We start from the raw sequence: 15418 nt of genomic DNA on the forward strand, positions 1-15418 counted from the left end.
ATTCTCTGGTACATTCCAGCATAATCTAACAACCACATTGCTGCTGGCACCAACATCCACCTCTGCACCATTCTTGCTCCGTTTATGTTAATGCCCTGTATACATCTCCATTTTGTAAGCATACCCAGATACACCACAAACTAAAAACAGTTTATAGTCATATTTATGGGGCTTATCTGGCATTTTCATTTTGAGATGGTGCCTGGCTTTGGTAGCACACATCTACAGTTAATGACTTCTCCATTGGAACTGAACCAAATTTTTCATTCAGGTGCGCAAAAATAGGTCTTATCTTTCTGAGCTTGTCTTTCGCATTAGTATTTGCTAAATTGTCTTGAATGTGTAAGAAGCGCCTCACTTGCACAAATTTATTGACAGTAATATTGTCCTGTACAACTGATGGGCCCACAACGTTATTCCAGTATATCCTCACATTCTTAAGTGTCACAACAGAAGAGAGGATACAAACACCTAAAAACTTTTCAATATCTTCTACATTGCTGGGCTTAGACAAATTCATCTGGGTACAATAAAGCGTAGATTCGCATGAAATCAACTCCAATATATTTTTTTGAAAATACGAAAAGAAGTCATATGGGAGTTTCCTTCGCTAATAGCTCATATGGTAAAGCTTCTTTTCCAAGAAAAGGTTGCTCTACATACTTCATCTCTCCTTTCTTCCACAACACATCTCGTATTTTCTTTATCTGTGATGTATTGTTCTTACCATGCGCGGATATTGCAGCATAACCGCCTCTCATACTTACAGTTGTAGTTCCTGCTGCAACTACCGAGTTGTCGGCATTGACTGCCTGCCCAGCACAATCAGAATCATTTGAAGTCACATTGGATTCAATAAGATTAACAGTTTCACTGTGAGATTTCACGAATTTGTTGCTGGTGTCACATATTTCATCTTCATCATCACTGTCATCTTCACTTGCACTCGGAACTGGTATTGAAATCTAAATTTCTTCTGTCAACTAATTTAATCGTCCATCGTCATCCACAAAATAAACTTTTTTCCAGGATTGATGATACCTAATTTTATAAAAGACATAGCCCCAATTGAATGAAATTGCAGAAATTTCGTCAGCGCTGCGTGCAACGTTTCTAAGCAAGTATGCGCAATGCTATGACTGAATGCATACTGTTGCCAAACGGCAACACGTAATTTTCTTTACACAGAAGGAAAAAATTAGTGTGTAATATGCTTTATACTCCTATTAAATCTCTGTAACATGAAAAAAATGGTTTTACTTGACAGAAGTTGACAGTTTACAATTATATTACGCAATGTAATGCTCAACAGTGAGTAAAATTCACTGGAGCGCTCTTTGTTGCATTTCTCCTCGTTTCAAGACTGTGCTGCCATCTGTGGAGGAAACGATCAAGTAAATGCTTAGAATAGAATCGGATGTATATACACTCCTGGAAATTGAAATAAGAACACCGTGAATTCATTGTCCCAGGAAGGGGAAACTTTATTGACACATTCCTGGGGTCAGATACATCACATGATCACACTGACAGAACCACAGGCACACAGACACAGGCAACAGAGCATGCACAATGCCGGAACTAGTACAGTGTATATCCACCTTTCGCAGCAATGCAGGCTGCTATTCTCCCATGGAGACGATCGTAGAGATGCTGGATGTAGTCCTGTGGAACGGCTTGCCATGCCATTTCCACCTGGCGCCTCAGTTGGACCAGCGTTCGTGCTGGACGTGCAGACCGCGTGAGACGACGCTTCATCCAGTCCTAAACATGCTCAATGGGGGACAGATCCGGAGATCTTGCTGGCCAGGGTAGTTGACTTACACCTTCTAGAGCACGTTGGGTGGCACGGGATACATGCGGACGTGCATTGTCCTGTTGGAACAGCAAGTTCCCTTGCCGGTCTAGGAATGGTAGAACGATGGGTTCGATGACGGTTTGGATGTACCGTGCACTATTCAGTGTCCCCTCGACGATCACCAGAGGTGTACAGCCAGTGTAGGAATCGCTCCCCACAACATGATGCCGGGTGTTGGTCCTGTGTGCCTCGGTCGTATGCAGTCCTGATTGTGGCGCTCACCTGCACGGCGCCAAACACGCATACGACCATCATTGGCACCAAGGCAGAAGCGACTCTCATCGCTGAAGACGACACGTCTCCATTCGTCCCTCCATTCACGCCTGTCGCGACACCACTGGAGGCGGGCTGCACGATGTTGGGGCGTGAGCGGAAGACGGCCTAACGGTGTGTGGGACCGTAGCCCAGCTCCATGGAGACGGTTGCGAATGGTCCTCGCCGATACCCCAGGAGCAACAGTGCTCCTAATTTGCTGGGAAGTGGCGGTGCGGCCCCCTACGGCACTGCGTAGGATCCTACGGTCTTGGCGTGCATCCGTGCGTTGCTGCGGTCCGGTCCCAGGTCGACGGGCACGTGCACCTTCCGCCGACCACTGGCGACAACATCGATGTACTGTGGAGACCTCACGCCCCACGTGTTGAGCAATTCGGCGGTACGTCCACCCGGCCTCCCGAATGCCCACTATACGCCCTCGCTCAAAGTCCGTCAACTGCACATACGGTTCACGTCCACGCTGTCGCGGCATGCTACCAGTGTTAAAGACTGCGATGGAGCTCCGTATGCCACGGCAAACTGGCTGACACTGACGGCGGCGGTGCACAAATGCTGCGCAGCTAGTGCCATTCGACGGCCAACACCTCGGTTCCTGGTGTGTCCGCTGTGCCGTGCGTGTGATCATTGCTTGTACAGCCCTCTCGCAGTGTCCGGAGCAAGTATGGTGGGTCTGACACACCGGTGTTAATGTGTTCTTTTTTCCATTTCCAGGAGTGTAATATGCATGGTGTTGCCATCTGGCAACATGAAGTACGCCCACGAAACGTAACGAAAATTAGCGCTCCCAAACGGCAACATCATGCAGTGTAGGGTTAAATAATATACCGTACAGTAACAGCCCCGTTATTTTATAGCGAAAGCTCGTATGGTGTAGATGTCAAAGGACGTTAAGGAAAGTGGCACAGTCCACCACCGCTACATCATTGGGCAGTGCAGTTTTGTTTTGGCTTTTCAAGAGGCTTGCTACGCAGCAGCAATGCAGCGCGCCAACAGCGGAGCCAGAACAAAATGGCTTTTGTTTCTTCAGTTTTATCAGTGGGATACTTTCTTTAGTTTTGCGTTCTCTAGCGGCTTGCTACATTGCTGTGGAGTGTGGATTTCCATCTATACCAGATCTGTAACGATGCTAAGGTCCAGTGTAGGTTGCAATTATCGTATGGCAGCAAAACTTGGTAGCGATTTAGAAAAGATTGCTGCATGGTGTGTCAGGTGGCAGTTGACGCTAAATAACGAAAAGTGTGAGATGATCAACATGAGTTCCAAAAGAAATCCGTTGGAATTCGATTACTCGATAAATAGTACAATTCTCAAGGCTGTCAATTCAACTAAGTACTTGGGTGTTAAAATTACGAACAACTTCAGTTGGAAGGACCACATAGATAATATTGTCGGGAAGGCGAGCCAAAGGTTGCGTTTCATTGGCAGGACACTTAGAAGATGCAACAAGTCCACTAAAGAGACAGCTTACACTACACTCGTTCGTCCTCTGTTAGAATATTGCTGCGCGGTGTGGGATCCTTACCAGGTGGGATTGACGGAGGACATCGAAAGGGTGCAAAAAAGGGCAGCTCGTTTTATATTATCGCGTTATAGGGGAGAGAGTGTGGCAGATATGATACACGAGTTGGGATGGAAGTCATTACAGCATAGACGTTTTTCGTCGCGGCGAGACCTTTTTACGAAATTTCAGTCACCAACTTTCTCTTCCGAATGCGAAAATATTTTGTTGAGCCCAACCTACATAGGTAGGAATGATCATCAAAATAAAATAAGAGAAATCAGAGCTCGAACAGAAAGGTTTAGGTGTTCGTTTTTCCCGCTCGCTGTTCGCGAGTGGAATAGTAGAGAGATAGTATGATTGTGGTTCGATGAACCCTCTGCCAAGCACTTAATGTGAATTGCAGAGTAGTCATGTGGATGTAGATGTAGATGTAGATGTAGCTATGTAAATGCGTTAACGGGGGACCGATTTACAGTGGAAAAAAATAGTTCCAGTTTTGACCATCAGGTGCAAATCTGGGACTGTAGAACATCTCGTCGACGTCTCCAGTGCCGATATTGGACAAATTGTGTAAAAAACTGTTCCCAATCCATTACATACTGAAACATTTGTATACACCTTTGTTGCATTCGCAGGGGAGGATTTATACCTTGTGACCAAAATTGGAATTAATTATTTTCCAGAGTAAATCGGCTCTGCATTAACGCATTAGAATATCTACCAAGTTTGGTTGCCATGCGATAGTTACAGCCCACGCCGGACTCTGTGACTAGCTGCACTTCAGTTATAACTCGAGTTGTAAAACTACTGTAGGTTTCCGTGGGACTGTCATAAGTAAGCGTAGACTACAGTAATTTTCCTAGTAGCGTTGGTTAGTTAAGGTCGTAACTAAGTTACTTTCATGTCAGGAGTGCTGCATACCTATCAGGTGTTGCCTCATAACGATTGTTTCCTTTACGTATGCGTCCAGTGTCTTAGTAGATTCCCAAAGAAACTGGAAGTGACGATCAGTCTAGAAAGAGTGATGAATACAATGATCTGGGTAACCTGCAAAAAAATCTAAATAGCAATCCTCCTGTCTGTTTCTTAAGAAAACACAGCATTTATAGCAAAACTGAAACTGTCAATGTTTAATTCAGATGTTATTCGAAAATTGTTGCTTTGTAATATGAAGCAGAGGTATGTTGTATTATGAATAAAGAAAAAATGCAGATTTATGATATAGCGCTAGGAAATTAATTTCCTCAATAAAAAACACTAAACAAAAATATATCACACATCGTTTCAATATCTCGTCGAGCTCCTGTAAAGCATTTTTCTGTTAAGCATTTTTCTGTTAAAACTTTCGGATTTATCAATAATGACAGGAAACCCTTGCCTTTGATCACGATGAAGAACGTTCTACTGATTACAAAAAACGACAATAATTACATATTTTTTATGTTTGCTCATGTGAACTGTACTGGTCTCAAAAACCATTGCTTTGTTTACATAAAAGTCCAGGTGTTACGCAGTGAATTAATTTTTATGACTTATAACATGCAATTAATTTTCTGTAAGGATACATAATATTCAATGAGCTAACACTGAACGATGCGTGGTTCTAATTATGTGCAAACCGAACAAAAAAATTTAAAAAAAGAAATCCAGAGAGAGAGAGAGAGAGAGAGAGAGAGAGAGAGAGAGAGAAAAGTCGTTGGCTCCCAGTGCCTGTCTTGTACATTCATTTATGTTTTTTTCCCTACCAGTACTACCTGTAATCCTACCACTGACTACCTCATTTACGTAGTGTATCAAAACTACCGAACCGTAGATTTTAGTAAAGCTGAACTCTAGTTATAACCACGAGGAACCTACAGACAAACAAATAAATTTGTACTCATCTCTGCCCATTGCGTCGTATGTCAAATAAGAACACTATATATTATGCTATGGAATCAAGATAATAGGCCTTTACTGGCTTGATTACCATCTTCAGGTATATCATGTGGTATTGATATCCAAATGATATCGCTGTCTTACTTTCTATCACTATTGCTCCTTTGATGTTAGTAGAGCTATAGTAAGTGTTATTCTTTAGCTGGAGCAGTTATTTCTGAAGTTGTCGAGTTATGAAAGTTTATTTCACAGTGGCGTTATTTGAAAACTTCAGAAGTAACTGCTCCAGCTAAAATTTAACGCCTTCTATAGCTCCACTAACATCGAACGACAAAACTTATAAATTAGTGACAGCAACTAAGACAGCAATATCATTTGGATATCAAAACCACCTGAATAACCGGAAAATGGCAATCACGACGTAGTAGGCTATTGTACTAAAAATATAATCGAACACAACAGTGTGTTGGCCTCGTACCGTAATATACACGGTGTTCCATTTGTCTGATGACAGTATAAATGGTTCAAATAGCTCTGACCACTATGGGACTTAATATTCATGGTCATCAGTCCCCTTGAGCTGAGAGCTACTTAAACCTAACTAACCTAAGGACATGACACACACATCGATGCCCTATGCAGGATTCGAACCTGCGACCATAGCAGCCGCGCGGTTCCGGTCTGAGCGCCTAGAATCGCTCGGCCACCGCGGCCGGCAATGACAGTATAACCGGGGTATGCGAAACCGCTTCTGCCAGTCGAAAGGGTCCAGCGCACCATGCCCCCTTTTCTTTTCTGGGTTTGAGCCTGCAGGCCGTACAGACATGCGTGCCTTGTCGGCCAGTGTCATTCGAGCAGTTAAACAGGCATCAATAGTGTAACAGTGAAGTTAGCGAGCGCAACAACAGCAAGAGCGAATTATTCAATTCTATAACTATAGTTTATACACGATTCATATGTGCGTACAGTGTCCGCTCGTACTGTTTGGAGATTGTTTGAACAGAAGTTTCGAAGTGTTCGACTTCCGATCGTAATGCAGTTCACAAAATTAGTGAACAAATTTCATAGAAAGGGAAGTGTTCAAACAAGAAGCGTAAACGGCGACGTACAGTGTTCGCAGAAGCCCGTCTCCATTTTAGTTTCCTAGACGTCTTTCGCAGCAAACACAAATATCGTGCACCTCTGAACAAAGTGGTGCTAAGCTGCTTGGGCTGAGACCCTATAAAGTATCAGCAGAACTTCGACCTGATGATCCTGCACACAGCTTTAAGTTTTGCGAGCGAGTTTTAAAACAAGTGAAATGGATCGTTATCTCATTCTGTTTCCAGAGGAGGCTTGGTTCCATTTACACGGGTATGCAAACTCCCAAAACTGTCGACATTGGAGCGCAGATAGACATGTTGTGGTTCATGAGGAACCTCTTCACCATCAGGAAATAGGGTTCAAATGGCTCTGAGCACTGTGGTACTTAACATAGGAGGTTATCAGTCCCCTACAACTTAGAACTACTTAAACCTAACAGATCTAAGGACATCACACACATCCATGCCCGAGGTAGGATTCGAACCTGCGACCGTAGTAGTCTCGTGGTTCCGGACTGAAGCGCATAAATCCGCTCGGTCACCGCGGTCGGCTAGAAAATAGGGGTGCGGTGCGCCGTTAGTAGTGACAGAATAATAAGGCAGTTTTTTTTAATGACACGTTTACAAGTGAAAGATATGTGCAAACATTTTACGACCGTTTTTGAATGAACTGAATTAAAGAGAACGAAGCATCGCCTTTTTTTATTCGACAGGATTAGGCAAGGGCTCATACGGCCAATGTTTCTTCGCACGCAATTCACGATGTGTTCGATGAAAGAGTGGTCTGACCCACTAGAAGTCCTGAGTTAATTCCGTGCAGGTTTTATTTGTGGGATGCACTGAAAGACAAAGTGTACACAACAAATCCTCCCGCGATAGAGGAACTCAAGGATAATATCCGAGAATCAATTAATTCAATATCTCAGAGAATTAGAGCGTGTGATTAATAATTTCTTGAGTTGACGCCAGAAATGCGTGGAAAATGGTGGCACGCAGTTCCAGCATCTCCTTACGTGACTTGGGTGAGTACGAAATTATTTGCTTGTATTTTAAATGTAGACATGTCATACGGCAACAGCAGACGGGCGACATGGCCTCTGGTCGCCGGGCATCTACTGCGCCGCACAGGTCATCAGATAAATGGAACACCCTGTACAATGTCCTTAGAAACAAATAAATAATTACCTAAATTTATTTTTTAGAGATGGAAATTAAGACCTTATAAATACTCCTCGTATATCGGCCACAGTGTGAAAGGTTCTTAAGAAGACTGATAGTTCACCGTCGCCGTTTTGCAACTGCTTTTACTATTCACCGCACAACGCATACCTGACGGCGGTGTGCACACAGCTGCTCTCGCGACACGGTCCTGCCCCGGCAACTGGCAGCCGGCAGCTGTCGCAGACAACAATCGTGAAGAGTGTGTAATGGCGGCCCTGCAACAGTGTTTGCAGGAGGCAGGGGTGGACAATCAGCTAATGGCCGCGCGGCGCATTGTTCCGCGTAACGAGGGCGCGCCCGCGCCATCTGCAGGAGGCGGGCAGAGCCAGCCGGCTTAACGGACCGGACCGTAAGCTGCGAGGCGCTTCCGCTTCCGCTGCTGTGCGATGGCGCAACACGATCTACATTACAGAAATAGGGGCAGTGTGCCTCCGCAGCGTGGCATTTGTCAACTTTGACGCCGACAGTCTAATCAGTTCATTGGCGATGTGTACACTGCTTCGCAGTGGCGGATGACGTGAGTTCATTAACTTTGCTTATCGCTTGACGCACCCAAGCTTCTCTCATTCATGTTTCCTTTGTGTAGCCGTGATACAGTTGTCGATGAGTTTCCCTAAGTGGGGTGTCGGTTGTACTGTTTTGCATACCCCTGTGATGTTATAATCCGATCTCTGGTGACCTACAGAGAAGGGAAGCGGCCCATATGATCATGCAAATCAATTAAAGGAAATAATAATGTCTCCAACGGAAACGTCTTACTGAATGCTAATTGACAGGCGTGGCCCAATCAGGCATGACAATGTGGCTACCACACCACGCGAATAGATGCATTAATGAGAGGAGGGGTCATCTGATCTATAACAGTAAAAGCTCATCACTAGAACAGCAAGGTTTACTATCGAAGAGCATAAAATATGAATTGGACCTGAGATAAATGAACATTTAATACTCTGATAAAGGATTCTAGTGCTGTACTGTAACTTTGCTAAGAAGGATGGCACAATAAAAATGTAAATGTCGTGTGACTAGGGCCTCCCGTCGGGTAGACCGTTCGCCGCGTGCAATTATTTCGATTTGACGCCACTTCGGCGACTTGCCCGTCAATGGGGGTGCAATGATGATGATTAGGACAACACAACACGCATTGCCTGAGAGGAGAAAATCTCCGACCCAGCCGGGAATCGAACAAGGGCTCTTAGGATTGCCATTCTGTCGCGCTGACTACGTTCTTTTTTTTTTTTCCTTGTTAATTTCGTTCGGTGTTATTCGTTGCGTTTGGTCTGGGCGGACGTCACATGACATCCGTTCAAGTAGGTCGTTGATTCCTTTACTCAGTCTTTTTATTACAGAGGGCCACCGTCTCTCTGACCGAACACGCGGAGCTACTGTGGCGGCATATCAACTACCCGGGGCGGACTGGATGGCACACTAAAAGCAACGTTATTCCAAGAATACACTCTAAGACAATAGATAAATAAAACATAAATGGAAGACGCACCACGAAGGAATTATCAGAATGGGGTGGAAGTCAGAAGATCTAAGGCATGTGTACAGACGAACAAATGATTGCAATTCCAGTAAAAATGGATATTTAATCAAGAGAAAGAGCTTCGCAAATTTAGCAAGTCAGTAACAGTTTCGTAGAATCCTGGCCCTTATGCAAGCAGTTTTCCGGCATGGCATTGATTGATGCAGTTGTTGGATGTGCTCCTGAGGGATATCGTGCCAAATTGCGCCAAACAGCGCTTTTTATTCCACTAAATCCCGAGTTAGTTGAAGGGCCCTGAACATAAGGTCAAAGTAGGGTTTGGCAAGCACGAAGAAAAGCGGCGGAAAATCTGTCCATATGTGAACAGGCATTATCTTGTCAAGAATCTTCAGTTTGTGTATGTATGTTTATGATAACGATGTATAAATATGAGAATGATGAAATCTGAAGTCCGCGGCTCGTGGTCTTGTGGTAGTGTTCTTGCTACCAGCGCACGGGGTCCCGTGTTCGATTCCCGGCGGGGTCAGGGATTTTCTGTGCCTCGAGATGACTCGGTGTTGTGTTTCTTTTATCCTCATTCACTCGCAAGTCGCCGTAGTGGCGTTATAGAATTTGTGGAGCGGCGGCCAAACAGCCCCGCAAGGGGTCTCCCGGCCGCCAATGCCATACGCTCATTATTATTATTTTATTATGGAAATTGAAGAAATGAATCAAAATTTGCGCAGTGCCCGCAACATGCACGTGGGTCTTCTTGCATACTATGCAGCTATGGTAGCGGTTATTTTTTTTATTTTTTTTTATTTTATTTTATTTTTTTTTTTTTTTTTATTAGCTCACTGCTCTCGCTTTATCATAGCTCTGTTAAAGTGTAGTCTTGCAACCCACCGTTGCTGACTGCTCCACGATTAAGGTGAGTTTCCACATACGGTGCACATGTTCTGCAAAGACAACCTTTGTTTTCCGTTGCAGGCAAGATTACTGTCGGCTCTTCTACATAAATAAATCTATGTAATTTACTGGTATCAGATTCTTGTCATATCAGACGGTTCCTTCATGACCGTAGTGCTACACATAGCGTGCTGTGGCAGATATCAGTTCTTCATTGAAGAGCTACAAACGTCGGTGAGCTCCACCTACTCTTCAGCACGATCAAAACGGTAGGGCTCGTCAGGGATTTGAACCCGGGACCTCCTGCACCCAAAGCAGGAATCATACACCCATTTTTTTTTTTTTACTTTTGAGCTCCACCCACTCTAACGGGAGTGCTCGTTAGGGATTTGAACCTCGAGCAGAACGGCGGGTAGGATTGCTCTTTGCTTCAGGATCAGGAAAGGGAATAGGCAGTTTTTTTTTTTTTTTTTTTTTCAAACACAGGGAACAAGGAAACAATTGCAGCCTAGTGACGACTTCAAGTTTGTCTTCTCGAAGAATTGGATTCCAGTAAATCCACAATAATGTCCTCACTGTCCCGTTTTCCAGATTCAGTTTACTATTTCGGCTGCTCGTAACTGGGGCGCGCCACACTCTCGACGCTGCACTCATGAAGTGGGAACGTCGTTGCTTCAGATAATGACGAAGGTACTCTCCTGTATACTGAAACAGAAATGATGATTTCGGGAACGCCTGTTGCCTCAGAGCTAAATGTCCCGTTATGTTTCTCCAAAACACAAAACGTTATTCTGAAGGCACTAACCTTGCGCCATGCACTCATAAATAAACAAACAAACTTTCAGAAAAATGAAACATAGACGTTATGTGAATATAAGGAACCTTGAAGATACATCTCTTCCATTTAGGATAAGAATGATTGCGTTAAATCAAATTCCTTCTATAGTGCGAGAAGGTATAAGACACGACTACATACGTAGACGGCACTCTTTGCTTTGTCACGCTGTGTTAAAAACCACCGGCAAATAGCCACCGCACTGAGCCTTCCATTTTCTTTGCTGGGAAATTTTCGAGTACTCTTGCATGAGGTCATATTGAAATTCGAACAGAGATTTGCTCTTCCTTGCTAAGCAGAACTCTACAAATCCATGAGCCAATACGTTGAAAGTCGTTTTTGATTTGGATAAGGTCATCCTGTGGGAGCGAGCAGTTATTGTAGAACTATATTGTCATCAGTCGTGCGGTTCGTGATAGCCAGTTTATGTCGTGTCCATACCCATACCTCGTTGGCGGTGCTGATGGTGTTGTATAGAGCGCAATACCACGTACCTTGTAAAGGTGAGGTTGCGGGGGGTTTCTTTTTGCTTATTCTTGAATTGAGAGCAGTTGTGTAAGGTGAAATGACAAGTTTAATGCCGCAACATTTCTCACCAACTTACATAATCTTAAGCACAATATTATGAAAGTTTAATTGGAAGTTTCTCATTAATCCTAAGCACAATAATATGAAAGTTTATTGGACATTTCTTTACAAAATTTCTCCTACACATACATTATGATGTGGGTCAGTACTACGAAAATCGTCCGATTCCTGTTAATGACACTCAAGTATACGGTGGATGGTTAGTCAAGTGACAAATTTGAGCGCAGCGTTACCCAAGGCCGCTCGAGTTTACAGTGAACACAAGCTGGTGAACCAACAAAGTTTACGCCTCTGCACGCTGTATTTACCTTAAGCTGCGACGTGCTGCTGTCTGCATGGCCGCTCACTCCCATAGAAATTCCTACAAAACTAATCTGGCCTTTGCTGAACTTTCCAGCAGAAACTTTCCCTATGTTTCTCGTTATGCGAGAAAATATGTACTCAGTCCTAGTAGTATTATGTTCGAGCATCATGACTTTTCTGGGGACTAGAAATCCACTCTGTGGGAATGAGCATGAGTTTCGAAAAAGACGGTCGTGTGAAACCCAGCTCGCGCTATTCGTCCACGAGACTCAGGGGGCCATAGACACGGGTTCACAGGTAAATGCCGTGTTTCTTGACTTCCGCAAGGCGTTCGATACAGTTCCCCACAATCGTTTAATGAACAAAGTAAGAGCATATGGACTATCAGACCAATTGTGTGATTGCATTGAGGAGTTCCTAGATAACAGAACGCAGCATGTCATTCTCAATGGAGAGAAGTCTTCCGAAGTAGGAGTGATTTCAGGTGTGCCGCAGTGGAGTGTCATAGGACCGTTGCTATTTACAATTTACGTAAATGACCTGGTGGGTGACATCGGAAGTTCACTGAGGCTTTTTGCAGATGATGCTGTGGTGTATCGAGAGGTTGTAACAATGGGAAATCGTACTCAAATGCAGGAGGATCTGCAGCGAATTGACGCATGGTGCACGGAATGGCAATTGAATCTCAATGTAGACACGTGTAATGTGTTGAGAACACATAGAAAGACAGATCCCTTATCATTTAGCTACAAAATAGCAGGTCAGCAACTGGAAGCAGTTAATTCAATAAATTATGTGGGAGTACGCATTAGGAGTGATTTAAAATGGAAGGATCATATAAAGTTGATCGTCGGTAAAGCAGATGCCAGACTGAGATTCATTGGAAGAATCCTAAGGAAATGCAATCCGAAAACAAAGGAAGGAGGTTACAGTACGCTTGTTCGCTCACTGCTTGAATACTGCTCAGTAGTGTGGGATCCTACCAGATAGGTTGATAGAAGAGATAGAGAAGATCCAACGCAGAGCAGCGCGCTTCGTTACGGGATCATTTAGTAATCGCGAAAGCGTTACGGAGATGATAGATAAACTCCAGTGGAAGACTCTGCAGGAGAGACGCTCAGTAGCTCGGTACGGGCTTTTGTTGAAGTTTCGAGAAAATACCTTCACCGAAGAGTCAAGCAGTATATTGCTCCCTCCTACGTATATCTCGCGAAGAGACCATTAGGATAAAATCAGAGAGATTAGAGCCCACACGGAAGCATACTGACAATCTTTCTTCCCACGAACAATACGAGACTGGAATAGAAGGGAGAACGGATAGAGGTACTCAGGGTACCCTCCGCTACACACCGTCAGGTGGCTTGCGGAGTATGGATGTAGATGTAGATGTAGATGTAGATATACACGCGCATGGTTGGAGCGGCATGCATGTTACAGTGCCCTCTTAGTTCTCGCAAGAACAATTAAATAATTACGCTGGTCCGTTTCTCCACAGTTCGAGGTAAGCGGTGCTACAGCTAATTTTAGCTGGGGTTCCTTTTTCACGTCACAGCTATTTTAGACCAATAGGAGCGATGCTCCTATTTTGTAGAAACACCCTCTACCAATCGCAATGTCTCTTCTATCACACTGCGTCGATACTTCAGTAGTTTTCTCCTTCCTAGTGAGTTTCCGCCAATGGGACGTTTTGTGCCTGTTCTAGATGCCTAAAGTACATTGACCTTTCCCTGTGTCGCACTTGCTGGACGATAATACGTCACTTGCTTTTGTTCGTATCCCGTTGGAATTTCGAAACGCAGTTTCTAAGGCTTCTTCTCTGGTCTTTTACCGATGCCCTCACTATAGGCGACCCTCCAGCTTGAATCACCTGGCCCAGGATCACTGTCCTCCTTTCTGCCGCCCTTTTAAGTGGTTGCTGGCATAACTCCCACAGCGGAGTTTCACTACGCCGTTGTGGAGCTGGCTTTTCAAAACTAAAAGCGACTCGACTCGTGTTCCCAGTTTTACTTTCCGCTCAAAGACATGCATTGCATAGGAATGGTGTATTAATTGCGGTCGATTTACTAAAAGTCTCATGTAAGGTGCGAATCTGACCATTTATTCTGCCACCTTACATATCCTCCTTCTTCTGTCTTCAATTTTGTACTTGGTCAATCAATGGTTGAGTAATTGATTGAAGAATGTGCAAATTTGGTTCAAATGCTGACTGTAGCAACTGAGATGTTTTCTGACCAACTTCCTTTCCTAATATTTAGTATAATTAATGCAGTGGTTCTATTCAGTTTCCTTCATTTACTTCACACTTGATTTTCTGATCTTTTGTACTATTCTATTGAACTAATTTAAGGAATTATTTTCTTTCAAATGCAGTTGACTACATTAAAATTCAAACAATGTGAAAATCTTTATAAATTTGTATCATTTGAAAATTCTCCTTTTTATTTTGAGACTGTTCTAAATTATTCAGTTAATTTATATTAAATGATGATGAATTTGTATTGAAGTTGAGGAAACCTTCATTTAATTTCATCTTCCCCATTTTATGCAAAAATGTTACTTTTTCTTTTATATTACACATAATCGAAAACATGTTTAATTCTTACAATTAAACTTTATAAGCTATGTCTCAACCTATCTCATGATTTTACAGTTGTAATCCTATTTATGATTCTTTTTACATTCTCCAGAAGTCTTAATTCTAGGCATCATGGCTTTACAAAAATTATCAACATTGATTTTCACAAACATTGAGTTTCTAAACCTGATTTTTACTTTACAGACTTTACATTGATATCCTGTAATAGGTAAATCTATTCACGATTATCTATCCTATGTATTCTTATGAACACATTACACTCAAAAATTGTTAATAGTAGGTTTTTTTTACTTAAACAAGTTGAAAACACTGTAATCTAAGAAAATACTTGCATGACAAAATGAGCAACCAAATATCCTTAATAAAGGTTTATCACTGTCACAGGAGAAGTTTCATTAACATATTTTAAATACAATAAGAATTTAAATTGTTGTCCCTTTTTTCTAGACAGTAGTATATCACAGACTGTTCTTTCTCCTATCTGTACCATGCTTCACTTTTTCTTCAAGTGTTTCGAGGTGTTTCCTTCGAAGGTGGAATGACGGTCGGCTGTGTGCCTCACCGTGTCTCCTTTGAGTATGGTATGACGCTTGGTATGCGTCTCTACGCGTTTGCGTTGAGTGTGGCATGAGGGTTGCCCGTGCCTCGCCGTGTTCCCATCGAGAACGGAATGACGTTCGTCAGAGGGAAAGGTCTCAATGTTTGAGTGCGTCGTGAATGCGTGGTAGCCGTTGTTCCATTATGCATATGCCTGTGGTGCAGTTGTTTCGAAAATGCATTTTTTGGTAGCCAAAATTTTTCCGCTTCCTCATTCGTCGAATCCTTATGCCGATTCACCGTGGGTCATTTCGTCGGTAGATTTCCATACGAGTTGCTCTCTTCCGTCTTTCTGGTATGCCCTCTGAA

The sequence above is a fragment of the Schistocerca gregaria genome, chromosome 5 (genome assembly GCF_023897955.1).
Source record: "Schistocerca gregaria isolate iqSchGreg1 chromosome 5, iqSchGreg1.2, whole genome shotgun sequence".
NCBI classification, from domain to species: Eukaryota; Metazoa; Arthropoda; class Insecta; order Orthoptera; family Acrididae; genus Schistocerca; species Schistocerca gregaria.